Source organism: Tursiops truncatus, chromosome 18 (genome assembly GCF_011762595.2).
Source record: "Tursiops truncatus isolate mTurTru1 chromosome 18, mTurTru1.mat.Y, whole genome shotgun sequence".
NCBI classification, from domain to species: domain Eukaryota; kingdom Metazoa; phylum Chordata; class Mammalia; order Artiodactyla; family Delphinidae; genus Tursiops; species Tursiops truncatus.
In genome coordinates this window covers 38,963,587-38,980,169 of record NC_047051.1, presented here as the reverse complement: position 1 = coordinate 38,980,169, position 16,583 = coordinate 38,963,587, and the positions used below count along the sequence as shown (strand labels likewise).

Here is a 16,583-nt window from a genome sequence, read left to right as displayed (position 1 = left end):
TAATATTTGGTTCTCTGAAAATCACTGAAAATTGCCATAGTACATGTTACAGAGTTTCAGTGATTGATTGCATTAAAGCAGTAGTGGAATTCAAGGTGAATTGAAATAAATGTTAAATGAAGGTAGCTTTTAGCCTCATCAATACCTTTCTAATACATCAATTTTTTTGAGCTGGAAGGACAACTAATGGTAACCAAATCTCAAGCAATTACCCAGCAGTAGATATGGTATCTGTTTGAGTACCTAATAATCTCTTAAACTTTTGTTTTTCACAGCTGAGCTAATTTTTGATGGAACACTATTGAGGACAATAGGTCACTGAGAGCAAATGAAGTGGGGCCACCACTGTCTTTCCTCAAGCGTTCTCCCATAGCCTTGCATTGGATGGCTGATGAGGTAATCTGCTTAATAACATGGCCCTAGTGTGTTTCTATTAAGTCAATGGGGCATTGACTATCTACGAAAGCACCACTGGCATCTATTAAGTGGACTGGATCCACAGACCCACAACAACTTTACTCATCCGACAGGAAGAGTTGTGCACTAATCTCATAATTATACCCCTTTCCTCCTGTACTCAGTTCACATTTTGTCTGTTGGCAGTAAAATAAGTATCATTCCAAATATCAATATAATCTTAATTAAATAATTTAAAATGCACAGCTCATAATCTGTGTATGTATGCTGTGTGGACTAAATGTGTATAAATAATTATTAATTCAAATTAATGAATTTTGATGGAAATGTATCTAAAACAATACAGAATAGTATTCATATGGAGCTAGAAATAGGTAAAAATGTGATGTAACTAGGTAGTAATAAATTTCTGTCACTAGTTTTTCTTGTTGAAACAGTATTCTAAGATGTCATGCATTTGATATCTCCAGTGTCAGGAAAATCATAGTAAAGATGAGATTTCAAAATTGAGTTCTCACAATAATTTTAAAGCAAGAAAGGAGTAAAACACAAATATCTACTACATAAATTCAATTTATTTTATCTATTGATCACCAGGATGTACAGTTTAAGGTAGAATAAGGTTTGATCTATCAATAGCTCAAAGTAGTGAATTTTTTAAAGGTATATGCTATAGGACAAGTGCACTAAACTATGTGTAGGTTTATGTGCAGTGCTAGCCACTGCCTCCGTTACTGTTTGATCAGCTATCCAAAATTGCACACTTAGCTGCCTGATGCGATACCATCTCTTGGGGTATGTCAAAATTAACATTTTTAAACTTAGAAGAAAAAAAATCTCAATTTTGCAATGTCAGATATTTTAATTGATAAGATTTTGATTAAATTAGGCAGAGTTTTATTTTAAATCCCAGCTCAAGATTTTATATTTATCTTTTTTACTATAATGTCTTTGGGGAATTGTTGTAGAGTACTTAGTGTCATTAGAATGCATGTTAAATGTGATCTGCATTTCCTCTGCTGTCTTTCAATAAAATTAATCAATAACATTTTCAAATGAATAGAGTTACTTGTGTGTTTTAACAATAATTTAAGGTATTTTTAGAAGTTTAAATTCAGTCTATCAGACTTTCCTGGTGGTGCAGTGGTTAAGAATCCACCTGCCAATGCAGGGGACACAGGTTTGAACCCTGGTCTGGGAAGATCCCACATGCCACGGAGCAACTAAGCCCATGCACCACAACTACTGAGCCATGCACCACAACTACTGAAACCCGCATGCTCCAGGGCCAGCATGCTGCAACTACTGAGCCTGCGCACTGCAACTACTGAAGCCCGCATACCTAGAGACTGTGCTCCACAACAAGACAAGCCACCACAATGAGAAGACCGCGCACCACAATGAAGAGTAGCCCCTGCTTGCTGCAACTAGAGAGAAAGCCCGCGTGCAGCAATGAAGACCCAATGCAGCCAAAAATAAATAAATAAATTTATATAAAAAATTTAAAAAATAAATTCAGTCTATCAACTTAAAGCAAGTTATTTCCCAATGATTTATAAACATAATGGAAATGTATCTTTTAGTCAAAATTGTTGTTTCATAGAATACTCTTGTGTTGAGAGCCACATGTCAAAAATATCTATGTTAAGCATTAGTCACATTTTGGGCCCTCCCATAGGGGAGGTATTCTCAAAGTCATTACTACCTCATGATCCCAGCAATGTATGGATCTGGCTGGGATTCTGGAGGTGAAAGTCACAGATGAGAATGTATGATGGTGAAAGCCTCTATTCATTATGAGAAGTCTCTATGCATGGATATGTCTTTCTGGACATTTTCTTTTTATGAAATAAAATGACTACCATCTTACAAGCTCCCAGAACTGAAGGGTGTGTATATGCATGTGTTTCCCACCTACCCTTCTCTCTCTCTCTCTCACTCTCTTTGTATGCGGGTTTGCATGGATGTGGCTGAGGGGTGTGTGTGTGTGTTGCGTGTGTGTGTGATTTTGGAAACTGATCAAGACTAATCAAGGCACAAAGTGTAATAAAAGGACAATCTAATTGCAGTTCTTGTGCTAACTATAAGCAATATCTTACACAAGTCACATATTTTATTTAGCTTGTATCTCCCTTCATACATAGAGAAAGATAATTAGGTAAAGATCCTTATTTTCTTGTGACTGTCAGTGTGACTAAATGATTCAAAACCTTTTAGATTTATTTTACTTATAATTGTATCAGAGCTTGTGATTTTTCTCCATTGGTAATATTAAAAATACAATATATTTCCATGTATCTTTTAAGCCCTGTGGCAAAAAAGAAAAGAATCAAGGTTTAGATTGACCACTAGAGTACCTTGTTTAAGAATTTGTCAGAAATCAGTTGCAAACTCTACATATCATGTTCAGGAGAAGTAAAAAGAAAAACCTTGAAATTAGAATAAAGAAAATTGTAAAATAGAAGTTTGGTATTAAAATAATACTTTTGGGGGTTTCACCCCTACAAGTACACCCTTAGAATTTAAACAGAAATTATGAAGGTTATTCTAAGTCCTCATTGCCTATTTTATAGATTCAAGGCAAACTCCATAGTAAATTCTAAAACCAAAATACATAAAATCCAGATGGCAGAGTTCAATTTTACTGAATTTAACATGAGAAAATGTACTTAAATATGAACAACTATATTTGTACATGCAAATATATTCTATTCATGCATATACATTATTTTGCCCATGTCAGTGTGTACATATGAACACACATTGAGGCTTAGCATAATGATGTTTGGCCTACTACTGTTGCAGTTTCTAAAGAAACAAAGTTTACTGTCTCATTTCTTTTTCACTTTTGTGCTTATTTTTATTTAAGTATACATTCATAAAATGGAGCAGGTTTGATAAACCACCCTCAATTTGAATTGTCTACAAATATACAGATACCTTTAGCCATGGAGCTGTAGTTTGGAAAAGGCCCTAAATCTTCCATCAGGTTTGACCCTTTGATCAATCTAAATCCTCAGCAAGTCCTCCATCACCAGAACTTTAATACTGATGGAAATTGGTAAACATTTAAGATGTATATACTGAAAAAAAAATGATTTTATTCCAACAGCTGTCTGAAGCATGATTATACCTAGCAATAAGTTTGGTTTTTTAAGGTCTTCTTTGCAGAACTAATATACTTAGGATATACGGGGAAATAATTAGGAATATCGCCTTTCTACCTACTGCATTAAATTGTCTAATTTTCTGACAGCTAGAAATACAGTACTAGTGGTCATAGAAAATGGAATGAAATAGAGACCGAAACCCTACTGCAGATTAAGAAAGAAAAAATCATCTCTATATAAGAAGGAAAACCTTGGAAAGAAGAAATAGCTAGATGCTGCTACATCCTTCATATATGTGAGTCAAATATTGATTTTCTTGCATTCTGCAAAATAGATACAAAAATTATGCTGAAAACAGGAGAGAACATAATTTTACAACTGCCAATTTGAACTGAAGATTCAAGTCGAATAGAGGCTCTGATGCTAACAAATTCAAAACCAGGGCAAGGCTCAAGAGGTATTTCTCACAAACGCTTCCATTCCTTTAATTCTCTAGCTCTTCATTTCAGAAAGGATGGGTGCATCCTCAGATATGTTTTTTATCATGACTTTTCTTTTTGAATCACTGGCCCTTCCTTTGTCATAAAAGGAGGTAACACAAATGAACTTAATTTCTTTTATTTTATGCTGTACATAGTTGGAGTAAAAATACTTCTCTCATTTCCATGCGTTCAGTACCTTCTTTCATTCTATTTTCTGCCTCATCACATTGTCAGAATATAAATCAATATTTGAAAATCAGCAACACCAATAATCAGCAACACCTCTAATTTTATATTACATAAAAATAACATAAATCTTCCTGGTAAATTTCAGAAACAGAGTCTGCGAAACAAAACATTAAATATTATGAATTTAAGTTCAATACAAACTAAACTATATATGGCTGGAGAGCAAATGTTGGATTAATTAAACTGTCACATTTGTATAATTAAGATCCTTGTTTCGGTTTTCTTGTTAAAATAAAAGTAAGAAAGTTCAAAAAGATTTTTCTTTGGTTTGGGTGTGTTTACAAGAGTACTTAGTACTCTAGAAATGGCTGCATCTGCAGAGCATAAATGTGTCTTAATTATAGGATTTTTTTAGGGTGAACATCTGTGCCCTTTTCTGCAACTGTGTAGACACTTTGATGGTTCTCTGAGAATATGTGGTTAAATTTGTACACTGTACTTACTTGCTAATTCACTTTATTTAGTATAAATCAGGAATACTTAAAAGGTTTACCTGTATCACTTTGACATGTCACTTTACACTAACACAGTTTTGTTTTCTATAATTAGTTTAAAATATAAAATTAGAATCAGATAAGTTTATTTATTGGGATTTTGAATTGATGAGAAGGAACCTTAAAATCTCCATTTCTTTCTTTGTTTTTTTTTTTGTTTGTTTGTTTGTTTGTTGTAGTAAAATGCTAGTTTCTTGAGGTAGAGAACAGAGTTCCCTTTTTTTGTCACACTCTGATAATCACTTTGACTTTAAAATAGCTTGCTACCTAGGAAAGTATAATGCCATATATTTTTTTAAAGAAAGTTATTATCTTACTTGTTTGATTATATGAATAGCTCTAACACAGATGGAAAAATATAGGTAAACCCTTTAGTCACAGAATATGAACTTAAACACTTAGAATCGCAAGTAGTTCTTTCTGTAGGAACAAGTAAGTAAGCATGGCATATGGTCAGGGTGGACTGGGAATGATTCAGCAAGAAATACTTTTGATAGAAAGACTGGTATTTGGAAATTGTTGACAGAAGGCCTAAAAAATGTACTTAGGGGATTATATCTAATCCCCTAAGTATTACATTTTGTCAAAAGTATTGAAAATTAACTTTCCCCAGAGCGCAGAGGAAGTATCTCCTCTGGAAAGAATTCTTGTCATATTTTGGGTCATAATCACTCCAGTGAAAAGTGTAGCCAAGAAGAAATTTGAAATTTTTGCTAGATTAGCCAACAGTCTTAAAAAGCAAATATTTACTGTGACCAAGAAGGTCTTAACATTTCCTCAGCGTGACTCAACTTTAGACAGGCTTCTTCCCAACTCTAGGCTGTGACCTCCTTTTTTCTTAAAGCATTAACTTTTGAAAACTTGCAATGGTAAATTCTTTCTCCACTCCTTTGAGATATAAATCTCCTAACAACCCAGGAATATCTTTCTCCATGACCTCGGAGTCATCCCTTTGAAATGTAATTATCAAGAAAAATAGGACCCCTGTCTCCTAATTCCTAGGAGAAGATAGAAGACTAACTTGGGTAAAAGACAATTAACAAACACTAGTGACCTAATCATTTAGACCAACCTCCTTCCTATAGTGCTTTTTCCATTAGTTCACCTCTTTTTTGTTTCAGCAGAGTGAGTTCAACTTTCTTTTCTATTGCAATAGTCTTGACTCCTTCCTATCACAATAATCTTGGATAAAGTCTTCCTTGCTATTTTTAACAAGTGCCTGCTACAATTTTTCTTTCTATAACTGTCACTGTTTCTTTGAATTTATGAATTAGAATCATGTTATTCAGTTATAACTGAAACTTCTGGGCACAGGTAAATTCACAAGGTAATATTTTGTTGCATTTATTCAAAAGTTATAGATGTGATAATGACACAGACTTAGTTGATTATGGCTTAATGAGCTTTGGAGAAAATCATAAATGTTATTTTTTGATTATAAGACCATCATTCCTGATGATATAAGATGATTTTTGAAAAGTAATATTGTAAGTTCAAAAATAGTACAGCAGTGGTAAAATTGTTGTCTGTATTTAAGAAAATCTTTAATGAGTCATATTTTTCCAAATTTTTTCGTTATTAACTTTAAAGGAGCATTTCCCAGAAACCAAGTCAATCATCATGGGGAATGTGAGAGAATTAGTTCAGTGATGTTTCAGTTAACTTGTTATTACCACATGATGGTAAGATTTTATTGAATACTTGGCGATCATACATTCTTACTATTCAAACATCCATACAATTTACCAGGAAACTACTTGACTTCCAGTGTACTCTGTCTGTATAGAAGAAAGTTTTTATTGCAAAAAGATAATTTTCTTTCAATAAATTAAAACTTTGCCCTTTATAGGAGATATAGGTACCGAAATGTATTTTGTAATGTTTCTAAGGAAAGATTAAGTGTGTTCAAAATGATAGATCCTTTACATCTACTTGACTACAGTTAAACTCTTTAAAGTATTTTTTATTCAATTTGTTAATACTCTTGTAATAAAATGGATATAATTTGAAGCACCTATCACACTAAAGTAACTCAAATTAATTTTAAATTGAGATAATGTTTCAGCTTTCAGGCTAATAAACTAAAAAAGTAATACATAATTTTAAATTTCATTAATAAGCAAAATCCTATTGCCATTAATTACAAATTTTCCTCAAAGCATACATTTCAGAAACCAAAATTTTCTTCATTGTTTTTGATTTGTTTCCTCAAAGATCTCCTCAATGCCAGAAAAATTGCAAATACTTTGCAAAATCTTTTTAGATTTGTGGCTTCAGGTTCAAATGCCAGCCCTGTAAACACCTCTCTCTGCTTCCTCTCAGCTTAGCAAATATAAAACTTTTACCACTTTAAGAATCTGAAGAAACTATGTCTGTCCCATTACACAATACTTATGTTAATTTACTCATTGATTCATTCCCTCAAAACATAGGTATTGATTGCTAATTGTGTGCAAAGTACTCTGTAATGTACTGGAGAAGACAAAAAGATGAAAACACACACAATATCTGTCTTCAAGCCTTAGTTTGGGAGCTAAATCTTGTATGAAATTTAAGGTACATAACTAACTATTGTACAAGATAGAAAGTGATAAATGCTGTAGAAGAACAATCAATAAAATGCTATCAAGGTCCTGGATTTGGAGAAGTTCTATAAAACAATGAAATCAGGGATCGTTTCAGAATTTTTAGCTTGGGGTTGAAGAAAATGAAGGATTTGGATGAGAGAGAGAGAGACAAAGTATGTTTAAAAACATTCCAGATGGTGACCAGCATATAAATAGGCAAGGAAAGCAGAAAGTGAAAAGTGTATAAAATATGTAAGTAATTCCACCTGGCTATAAGTCAGGCTTGGTGAACAGAAATAGTGAAAGCTGGGTTGAAAAAGGTTAAAATTATATTATAACAAATCTTGATCACCAGACTAAGCAGGTTTGATATTACACAGTAGCCAATGAATGGGGAGACATTTAAATATCAAACAAACAAACAAAAATCACCTTAAGTTAAAGAAAAAAAAAAAGTAGAAAAAAAAAAACACCCTACAGTATTACAGCTATGCTATAAAAAGATTATGTGGTAGGAGTTTTAAAAATGTTAGAGAGAGGAAATAACCATTGGCAAGATAAACCCCTAAGCACATAATTATAATTATCTGGGTATGAGGTAATTTGGTGTGTAAGCATGGAAGCACCAGGGTGTGTTGAAGAGGCAGAATACATAAAACATGATCAGTGATTGGATGTGAAGAATAAGGCAGAGAGCAGAGAGTCCTAGGTGACTCTTAGTTTGGTTCCTAGGAGGTGCTGATGGCTGGCACAACTGAAACAGAAAACAATATGATGGTTCTTCAAAAATAAAGAACAAAATTACCATATAATCTAGTCATATCACTTCTGAGCATATATCCAAAGGAATTGAAAGTAGGGTCTCATAGAGATAGGTGTATACCCATGTTCATAGCAGTATTATTTCAATAGCCAAAAGGTGGAAACAATCCAAATATTCATTGACAGATGAATGAATAAATAAAATGTGTTTCTGTGCAATGGAATATTATTTAGTCATTAAAAGGAAAGAAATTCTGACACATGATACAACATGGATGAGCCTCTAGGACACCATGCTAACTGAAATAAGCCAGTCACAAAAAGACAAATACAGTATGACTTCACTTACATGAGCTATCAAGTATAGTTAAATTTATAGTAACAGAAAGTAGAATGGTGGTTGCCAGGTGCTCAGAGGAGGGGAGAAAAGGGAGTTATTGTTTAATGGGTATAGAGTTTTGGTTTTGCAAAATGAAAAAGTTCTGGAGACTGGTTGTACAATGTGAGTATACTTCACACTCCTGAACTGTATGCTTAAAAATCTTTATGGTGGTGAATTTTATGTCATATGATTTTATCTCAATTCAAATTTCTAAAAAGGAAAAAAAAGGGAAGTAAAGAAAAAAGAAGAAAAAGGACAAAGAACAAAAAGAAATATACAACCATATACATATATATTTAATCAGAATTATTTCTTCAATACAGCTCAGAGTGGAAAGAGAACGGCAACCAGAAATGGCCTTTAAAAATTACCAGAATCTATTTAAGAGTTGTATAACATGAACAAAGAAGAAACAACTTGGTCTGTTTAAGGCTGGTGGTATACTTTTAACAGAAGTTTACAATTTACTATTGGAAATTGTTGAAGAAAGAGTTTCAAAGAGTCCCCCCCACCCCTTGGGAGTGTGAGAATCATGTAATAGGAGGCCAGTCCCATTCCTGACACTTTCTATTTATAAGATCTTGAAAAAGTCACTTAATGAGTCCATTAAAACAAACAATCATAAATAATAATACCTGCTTATCTCATGGGATTATTATGAGATTTAAATAATGCATTTATTAGTGCTTGGTATACAAGAAAGGGAAGTGTTATAATCATCTGCTGACCTCCTTGATGGGTTTTGTGTAAACAATGAGAGCAATTTCTAGGTTAATAGCTGCAGAGAGCATTGCCAGAGACTGTCAAAAGCAGGCCGAGACCAGTAACAGCTATAAAATCACACAGGGCATTGTGGTCGGTGATAAGAACAAACTAGGTAATTTAGACTCAAAGTTTAGATTCATTTGCTAGGTCTGTACATTTACATTAATATAATTTACTTTAAAAAATCCAGCACTATTTCTTCCACTTCCAAAAAGTGTTGATCATTCAGGTAAATTCTCTCCACAGCAGTAGAAAGGAAGGAACGGGAACGAGGAACCTATGTGAATTTGACAGACATGAAAAGGAGGTAGGAAAAATGAGCATCAAGGAGGAACTAAAAGTGATGGGATAACATCACTTTTAGAAATTTGATTAGGGAATTCTCATTCATTTAGACTGCAGCCAGCAGGAAGCTGGGGAGAGAGGGAACAGCAATTTCCATCGTGGAGCTCAGCACTATACACGTATTATTTTATTCAATTGTCACAATTCTAGAAGATAGACTTTTATCCTCATTTCTTAGATAAGGACACTGTAAGTAATTTGGCCCAAAGCACACTAGTAGTAAATGGTGGGTGGGTGGTTTTCCAGTCAATTCTTTCTCTCTTGCTCCCATGCCCAGGCATTTTCTATAATACCATCGACCAAATGTCCACATCTCAAAATGCACTCAGGTGGCTAACCAGGAAGATCACACCTCAATGGCATTTTATCTTCTCAATCTAAATGGTCTCTAACTGGAGAGCACATGTTTATAAAATAGTGTAAATTACTTTGCTGAACATCAAAATATGTTTCTTCCATGAGGACAGACAGGTCACAGTTTTTCCAAGCTGAAAGAAGACTCAGAGATCAGCACAGCTGAGGTTCTCATTGAGGACAGTTAGACACAGAGAAATTAAAGAATTTGTCCAAAGGCACTCTTCCTGTACACTGTGCTACCACTTCAGAAAACATTGCCAACTTTAGGTAAACTGACTTAAGTTGCTAAGTATTGCTTATAAATATTATAAAGCCATTCAGGGATTAATAAGACTACTGTCTAATGCATGATTAACCCTATTAACAACATCTAACTTGTCATTAAATGATAACTGAAATTTCATTCCCAACAGCATACTTTATTAAAAGTCATATTTGCCAGATGGAGCTAGACCACCATTTTGTAATTCCATATTACTACTCAGGTGCTTACTGATAAGTTATATTCTTAACTCTATCACCAAAATTCTTGGAAGTAACCCCACATTATTACCTGCAATCAGTAAAAGGTAGATTGGTCTAGCAACCCTGGCACTTTGGAGTTCCTACCCATGCAGTGAATATGATGTTTTCCTGATATCAGCTCCCTACTCATTTCATCCTCTTTTCACTAGTCCCTAAAGCTAGGCTATTGCTTTGTTTTGATCAACATGGCAAGAAAACATATGCAGTATATTTGTCTTTCCGTTCTCTTTCATGACAGGTAACACTTGTATATTTTACTATGATTTTAATAAGAAACATCAGGACAAATAACAGAACCATGCTTCTTCAATACTTATGAGTATGACTTACAGGACTTTAAAGTTCATCTTGGAGTATTTCTTATTGAATTGTAAGGTGAATATAGCCATGTCAGAAAACACTCATTAAGCTGTATACAATATTAAGAAAGTACAGTAAAAAATTGAGACTAGTTAATGATAATGGAGTCAACTATTATTTAAAATGAAATGCAATTTGAATAAACATAGCATTTTGGAGTTAAAATTATTATTTTGGAGCCAGGAATATACCCATCCTCCATCACCATCTCTACTCCATCACCCATAGCAGAGTTGAGCCTCCATTAGAGTCAAAGTCCTGCATGAGATATTTCAAAAAAAAATTATGTTTCAGTTCTCCTCTGTGAGCACTGTGCCTTTAATGAGAAACAGATGTTCAACTTACACACAAACAAAAAATGAAAAAAAAGTAAATAAAGGCAGAGCATCCTCATAACTGACTTCCCATGGAGTTAGACCATTCAAAGTTTCCTAACCATAATAATCACTCAGCCCAAGCCCCCAAATTTACCATCATCTAAATAGAAGGAATCAAACAATGTTAACTGAGTCTGAGAACCTAGTATATTAACCTATAGCCTAATACAGTGGACACTTGAACAACATGGGGTGTGGGATGCTGACCCTCTCCCACAGCGGAAAATCCATGAATAATTTATGTTGGGTCCTCCTGTTTCATTCCTCCTTATCCGAGATTCCTCTGTATCCATGGTTCCACATCCCGGGATTCAACTAACCTCTTGTAGAACTGATGGTATTTACTCTTGAAAAAAAATCTGAATATAAGTGGACTCGCAGAGTTCAAGTCCAAGTCCTTCAAGAGTAACTGTATGTTAGAGGGTCACTTATCAACTCGCTGTTGCTGTCTAAAGCCTGAAGACAGAACTCCCTCACTGGATACTGAGGCTAAGGTTTGAGGGTGGGAGCTGCTCTGGTTCAACAGTTCCTGTACTTCAGTGCTCACCCAGCCACTCACCTGCTGCCTGCTAAACAGGTTACTTTTGATTGTTTTCAAATTTGATCTTAATATTGAGGTTGTTTTTTTTAAATTGACTAATTTAGTTAATATGATCTTTTCATTGCAATTGTTCTTATAAATACCTAATTAAATATTTTATGCATCATTAAAATTTAAGTGTAAAATAATGAGGTTTTTTTTCCTGAAAACTACCGTGATTTCTGTAAAAGGCAAAATGAAAGCACATTACCCAAACAAAAATGGAACAAAAACTATTTTTGAATTGTGTGTGGGTAAAACGTATAAAAGTTGGGGGAGAAACATCACAAAAATCCAGGAAAGTTCTGTATCAAAATGTCAGCCAAAGAATGTACCTCACCATCTGGTTCCACAAGGATTAGGTCACTAACCACTCTAGTCACTGACATTTAACACTCCCTGAAAGGAGTTCAGGGCTAAGACCAGGAATGAAGTACTCTGTGCTCTAGGAAAAAATGGCAGAAGAGGCCTTCAGATAGATAGCTTCAGAAGATTTTATGAGCCCAATTTCTTGCATCTTCCCATATCTAGAAAAGCACTAAAATCATTAACAGAGACATCTGCTCCTCATGATTAGCAGCAACCTTCTGCCAAAGTGTGTACTTGATTGCACGTACACAGTTCACAAAAATCACATACATACTGACCTCCCCCCAGCCTCTTAGGAGCAATTCCTAGGAATTGTGTGAGGGGCTGTCTCCCAGGTTATAGTCCTAGCTAGACCCCAAATCAAACTTAGTTCACAGGTCTTACATTGTGCTTTTTTTCAGTCAATGAAAATTTCTTTCTTTACATGTATCTTTAAATTCTGGCAAGTTTTGTGCTTAAAAGAGTACAAAGATGGATGAATTATAGTATGGGTTAATCAATAAAGAAAATACAGTTCTTTAAGGAAACTAACCAAAAGATGGCCCTGGCATTACATAAAACAGATTGACAAATGTTTATACACTTACATGTTTTAAACTAAAATGTTTTTGTTATTCCTACTTTCATCAACTTATTTAAATAACCAACCACCTACCTGGGCCACTAGCGTCAGGTACTAGGCCTTCTGTTGTATGTAATTATGATGAGTAGCAAAATAATGAAAAGTGCCTGTGCTGAAAACACACTAGAAACCAGTTGAATCAAGATGCCCTCACAGAATGTAATAGGCACAGAGGGTGTTGTGCTTTGCTATGATTATCTTGTCACCTGTAAGCAATCACCATGACTGTGAACAAAATATAATTAAGCCTGAATTGTTAGTTTTCTGTGCACGTGGACTGAAGTAAGACAGACAATCATGACATTTTTATTGGACACCAACCCTGTCCAGCTCACCGTACAATGAGTGGGGTTTAGGCTAGCGGTTCTCAAATTAGAAGGATCAGAATCACCTGAGGGGCTTAATACCCCAGACCTCTCGGCCCCATCACTTGAGTTTCTGGTTCAAGAGGTCTGGGATGAGGGTGCCGGATTGCATTTTGAATGAGTTCCCAAGTGATATTGCTCCTGCTGGTCCAGGAACCACATTTTAGAAACCACTATTTCAGGACGTTAAACAAACAAATGAACAAACAAACTAGTTTTACTGTAGAAAATGTTGCACTCTAAAAAAACTCAGATAGGATGAAATCACATGCAAAAAGCAAGGCATATGCATAATTCAATAGATAAATTAACCAATTGGTTGTCCACCAATCCATCCCAGAGTTCGTTGGAGTCAATGATATAAAGGGTTTTGAAGAAATTAGCCAGAAAATCTTCTCCTTCCCAAGAATAAAGGAGGGTGATTAAGTATGTGTAGGAACAAACAAATACGACTTAACATGTGCTAAGAAATATTTTGAAAGCATACTGATAAAATTATATCTATCTCTTTTCTTAAATTTGACTATGCAATTTAGAGAGAACTGAAAAGATTCCTACTATCTACATTCTCATATCTATATGCCTATCTTTATTTTCACCATACATTTTTCGGCCTGGTGTTTTTTTTTCTCTTTCTAATGTTTCTTTCTCTCTGTGTTTCTAGGTGTAGTCACAATCACAAATGAGTTTCTTAAAGTCAACATTTCAGTAATGCCTCCAATTGTGTTCATAAACTGATCCTAAAGGTATAATTCTGTTCATTACTTTAATAGGTTAAAATCAATTTGGAAAACATTTTTCAAAGAAATTTAAATTGTGGAGAGAAAGGAAAATTAATTCAGAGAAAGACTCTAGGTTATATTTTCTATTCCTCTTTAAAGGACTGATCATAGAAATAACTGCTGGAAAGCCCTGAAGGTGAAGAGGAGTGCTGACTCTGTGTTTAAACGAAAATAGATTTAATCACATGAACTGTGCTGGAATTATTTTCATTCAACATTTCAAAGATGTGGTAATTTTTTATATCATCTTGCCCGAGTCCTGGTTTTTGTGACAAGTAATCCATCCTGAGTTAACTCCTTAACTGGGGATGGGTAAGTGCTTTCCTTATATCTAAGCTATGCTCTCTGTAAAACAGTACTTTGAGATTGGGACAGTAAGTAATGTGTGTGTGTTTGTATGTGTGTGTGTGTGTGTGTGTGTGCTTTAAACTATACATTTTCACACTGACTCTATCAGAAAGTGGCATTAAGTCACTGGCGGGGCGGGGGGCATTTTTTAAAAGCTAAATGAGAAACCCAAAAACAATAGGAGGCTCAGTTTTTACAGCATGCACTAAAGAACTATGATTCTAGAATGTAACTATGCCTTACTATATAAGGGTGATACACTTTTTCACAGAACTGTTTATATATGCTCCATGTACAAAATGGGCATATTAAAATTACTTCTGAGTGAATGCAGAGAGTAAAGAGTGATCACAGATTTAGGCTTATAAACAGACACAGGAGAAAACTAAATTTTGATGTTTCCTTTATTAAATACAAAGTAGTATATATTAAAAATCAGTTTTCAATAGAATATTAAGTAAATGCCATGTATTCTGGAATTTAGTGCAGTTGCTTAATGCAATTATGGTATGACATTAAAACCTAATTCATTTTGAATACCATGCTATCCAAAAGAGAAAAATATTACAATGCACACCATTATTCTAAGCATCACACTTGACAAGTGTAATTTTATAGTTCGGTGTTTCCCAGATAAGAAAGAACATATCCATTCCCACCTACCCCAACTCCAAGCATAATATACACTTCAAAGAAGCTATGAGTCTTCATTTCTTCAAGTAGACTTGAGACTTCTTGAGGTTAGGAAATGTTATTTTGTATCCTCATCTTATTCATTGCTCCTAAATATGTATTTATTAAATATTATTAAAGAAGAAAGATTTAAGAAGACTGTTACTTTGTAGCTTTTAGACCTTGGTATGTCTGTGTATTAACCACTTGACTGTTTACAGATAAAAGGACTAGATTTAGGATTTACTCCCTCATTCATAGCCAAGACCAAAATGTAAGGTTAGGAATTTTAGAGGTCTTAAAATAAAGAAAAGATTGTAGGTCATTTAGTTCTGGGAACCTACAGTTTGCTGCTGAATTAGGAAGATTGCAAGAGTTCACCAGGCAAGTCACCTTCAAGCTGTCAATATATGGTCTTTGCCTCTCAAGGGAAACCATGCAGAAACAGACACTTAATTTTTTTTCCCACTGTATCTCTACCTAATTGTTTAGCAGCAAGGATCTCAACAATCTGTACAGCAGATGTGACTACCTCACTTAACACTATCATAGGAAGGAAATAAGGGCAGAAGAGTCATATGCTAATGGTAAAGATGCACAGAGAAACTGCTGCCTGAGCACAGATAACACACCTCTCTCCAGCCATCTGTCCCACCATGTGTGCTGCACATCACAGGAGGATATGAGAGGGGTGGACAGCTGACAAGTTTTTCAGAGTGGCAAAAGAATGGCTTTCAACAGCAGTGTGTTACTAGAGGATAAGAGTTTTTATTAATATTGCAAGGAATGTATTATTATTGTTACTTAAAGGACCAAATGTTTTAGTATTGCATATTTTTTAAAAATAAATTAATGTCATGTTATTCCTTTCTCTCACTCACTGCATTCTGATATTCTTTCTTGAGTGGCGGGGAGAGATGCATAGTTACAGCTGAAATGCAAGAATGGCACACTATGGTTTCTGGTATATGACACCCACTCTGCATACACAAATGAGACCAAGGTGGAGAGGGGCTGCTGCTGCTGCAGGAAATCACAGACTGGGTTCTGAGCCAGAGGTATGGTGTCTATCCTGCTGGACTACCCTGATACTAGTATTGCCATCAGGTCAGAACTCAGAATAATATTTTAATGTAGTTTATGTGTTGCATTAACTAATCCTTACTCTCAAAGCCTAAATGTTGTGGGATAAGGGAAACTCCGTTCCTGGCATACATACTAGATGAATAAATCTTTGTTGAATCATTGCAAAAATATAATCATTTCATTGATATAGACAGAGATGTCACAGAGAAGCAGGATCTGGTGGTAGATGAACTAGGCAGTGCTGCCATCAGCCTCAGTGGAGCTGAGATTCCTCTCTGGGGCTGAGTGGGTTGTGTGTAGGTAAGGGCACAACCTACTTCGCTGTGTGCCTCAGTAACCTAGCTGAAGAAGAGGAAGAGGGAGAGGGGAAGGGGGCAGGGGGAAAAGAGGAGAGGACAGAAGGAGAGAAGAAAGAGAAGGAGAAAGAAAAGGAGATGGAGAGGAAAATCTACTTGGAGAAACGGAACATGAACAAATAAAAAGTTTAAAATCATATCTCTGTGTTATATCTGTGCATGTATATATAAAGCTGATGCATGCAATTAGCTTTCCAGAGTTACTGCTTAT

General features: G+C 34.9%; 1 long non-coding RNA gene across 1 annotated transcript; it reads left to right on the top strand.

Moving 5' to 3' along the window:
- The first annotated feature begins 2,171 nt into the window (after window positions 1–2,171).
- Window positions 2,172–15,980, top strand: LOC117308833 (uncharacterized). Its single transcript, XR_004523070.2, has 4 exons — window positions 2,172–2,306; window positions 3,674–3,822; window positions 13,793–13,874; window positions 14,010–15,980. It is a non-coding gene; the product is annotated as an uncharacterized lncRNA (long non-coding RNA).
- Window positions 15,981–16,583: the final 603 nt, after the last annotated feature.